Source organism: Notamacropus eugenii, chromosome Y, assembly GCF_028372415.1.
Source record: "Notamacropus eugenii isolate mMacEug1 chromosome Y, mMacEug1.pri_v2, whole genome shotgun sequence".
Classification (NCBI taxonomy): Eukaryota; Metazoa; Chordata; class Mammalia; order Diprotodontia; family Macropodidae; genus Notamacropus; species Notamacropus eugenii.
Genome location: NC_092880.1, coordinates 5728732 through 5731893, shown reverse-complemented (window position 1 = coordinate 5731893; position 3162 = coordinate 5728732). Strand labels below are relative to the sequence as shown.

The window sequence follows — 3162 nt, the reverse complement described above, 5'->3', positions numbered from 1 at the left end:
ATCTTAGAGCTAAGTAAACTGAAAGTTTAATGATTTTGTTTTACTCTTTTCAACTTGATTTTATTGCATATTTGAATCTGGATTTTCTTCCTCTCATCTTGCCTCTTCAATCCCCACTGAGAAAGTAAAAACACAAAATGATTTACAAACGTATAAAGTGAAGGGAAGCAAATTCCTCCTTTGGCTATGTCCAAAAGCCAAAGAAAGAAACAAGAAACATCAACTTTTACTCTTAGACCATCACCTCTTTAACAGTAGCTTATTATCACATATAAGTAATTTTTTGTTGTTCAATTTTATAAGACATTTTAATATTATCAATACTCCTAAGAATTGACTTGATCTGAATCAGAGGGTGGCTTGTTTTCTGACAGAGGAGGTATCTAAGAGGCAACTACAAAGCCACTTAACGTTACAGCTGATTTTTCCTCAGTTGTGGTTTGGATTTGATATACAACTCTGACATTCTGAGAATCTATGAGTGAATCATCAAAAATCAGTGCTGTTTCATAAAGCTCCTAAATGCCCTGAACATTGGATATTTAAGTGATACATCAAACTATGCCCTCTGTAAACGTCAATGTTGTATATGTGAATAATTCCCTCATAACATAATTGACACAATGCTGATAAAGCATTTTTCATGTTGCTTTATATATTTTTTTTTCAGATAACTACTGGTCACCTAATATTTAAAAAAAGATGAACAATAAGAATAATGTCACTGAATTTATTCTCTTGTGTCTTTCTCAGAACAATCAGGTTCAGATTCTGTGCTTTGTCATTTTCTTATTTTGTTACATAGCTATTCTGATGGGAAATTTCATTGCCATGACCTCTATCACATGTAGCCAGATCATCGAACAACCCATGTACTTCTTCCTGACTTACTTGTCTTTTATGGATGTTTGCTACACCTCTACAGTGATCCCTAAACTCATCATTGATTTGCTGGCTGAAGAGTATTTCCTATATTAATTGCCTTATCCGGCTCTTCACTGTGCATTTCTTTGGAGCGGTGGAGGTCTTCCTACTCACGGAGATGGCCTATGATCGATACGTGGCCATTTGCAAACCTCTCCACTACATGGCTGTTATGAGCAAGGATAGGTGCAACGCACTGGTCTTTGCTGCTTGGGGTGGGGGGTTTCTGCATTAATTTGCACAATTGATCCCTGCTATTCTCTTACCTTTCTGTGCCCCCAATGAGATCAATCACTATTTCTGTGACATGCATCCATTGCTGAAACTTGCCTGCATGGATACTCACAGGATTGGTCTTTTAGTAATAGCCAATTCAGGGATGATGGCTTTGGTGGTTTTCATGGTTCTCATGACTTCATATGCTGTGATCTTATATACTCTTCAGGCACATTCTTCTGAAAGCCGCCAGAAAGCTCTTTCCACTTGTGGTTCCTATATCACTGTTGTTGCCCTGTTCTTTGGGCCTGCACTTTTCATTTACATTAGACCAGGTACCATGTTACTGGAGGATAAAGTTTTGGCTCTCTTTTAAACAATCATTGCTCCCATGTTTAATCCTTTGATTATACGTTGAGGAATTCAGAAATGAAAAATGCCATGAAGAAAGTGTGGAACACAAACTTATTCAAGGGAAGAAAAAAATGTTTTAAAAGTTATTGCTGCATTTCACTATGAGTGTAGATGAGTATTTCAGCTGAGTACCAAATCATTCGGCAGAGGTTTATGGGAGTCTACTCTGGAATTCACACACACACACACACACACACACACACACACACACACACACACTCTTGTCATGAGCTGTAGAACTTGAAGAGATTTAGAGTCCATCAAGTCCACTACATTGGTCTTACTAGTGGGAAAACAAAAGTCAGGATTAGCCAAGTGACTTCTTGAAGAGCATACAATTGTTTTTTGCTAGAACAGAATGGAAATTCAAGTTTTTTGACTCAAAACTCAATGGTCTTACCTTCATAGTGCTAAACCTAAGTGATGATAAATCTTGAGTGCAATTGATTTCATTTGCTAGTAAGGTTTTATTCATATATTATGATTTTAGCAGTTAATATAATCATATAACAAGGAGAAAAATCCAATAACTGGAATCCTCTCTTTATAAATACTAAAAATAGGAGGTAGACATATCTCAAGATGATTGGGTCTTTATGTTATTATATAATAATTGATTCCATTTAAATATTAATTCAACATTTGCAAAGCACCATGCATACGCAATTTCATTTTATCCTCACAACAGCCCTGTGACATAGGTGTTATTATAATCCTCATTTTACACATAACAAACCTGAGAAAAAGATTAAGTGAATTGCCATTGATCATATAGCTATCAAGTATCTGAGATTAGATTTTAACTCAAGTGTTCCGGGCTCCAAGTTCTTCACTCCATTCACTGGACAACAACTTTCTATTACTACTTGTATCTTCTTGTGCTTATCTCCCCATTGAGATTGTCAACTCTTAAAGGGAAGTAATACTAGGCAATTAGACAGTGTTTCCCCCATTGTGGAGTCCTCTGATCTTTTTATAACCTATGAAATATGTTAAATAAATAAATGTCATGTGTTTATATGTGTGCATACACACACACATATATATACATATTTGTATTTGTTAAATATATATTAAATAAATATTATGTGTATACGTGTGTATATATACACATATATACAGACAAAATATATGTATATATACACACATACATATACATATATATGCGCACATATGTATATACAATATACACATGTTTGTGTATATATAACATAAATATATGTGTTTGTATGTGTGTATATATATATATATATATATATATATATATATATATATATATATATATATATATATATATATATATCAACTATTAAGATGCAGAGTCAAGAAAAGTGTAATGGAATTGAATGTGATAGACAACATGTTTGGGAAAGTAGTATTTTTGTGTCCACATTAATCTGACCCTGCCATGATCCTTGAATTAACTATAGCTTCTAGTCTTCCTTTCTTTCTTCCATTATTTTTTAATACTTGTCTTATCCTCTTTCTTTAGGGGAAAGTATATGTGGATCAATTCCAAAATGCTTGATAGTTTATAGTTATCACTGTAAAATGTTTTTAAAATATTGTATATTCTGTAACTTTTATTATTAAATGAGAATGCATCTA

General features: G+C 33.5%; 1 pseudogene; it reads left to right on the top strand.

The window, feature by feature from the left end:
* Positions 1 to 702: 702 nt before the first annotated feature.
* On the top strand, positions 703 to 1659 carry LOC140516740 (olfactory receptor 4P4-like; annotated as a pseudogene).
* The last annotated feature ends 1503 nt before the right edge of the window (positions 1660 to 3162 follow it).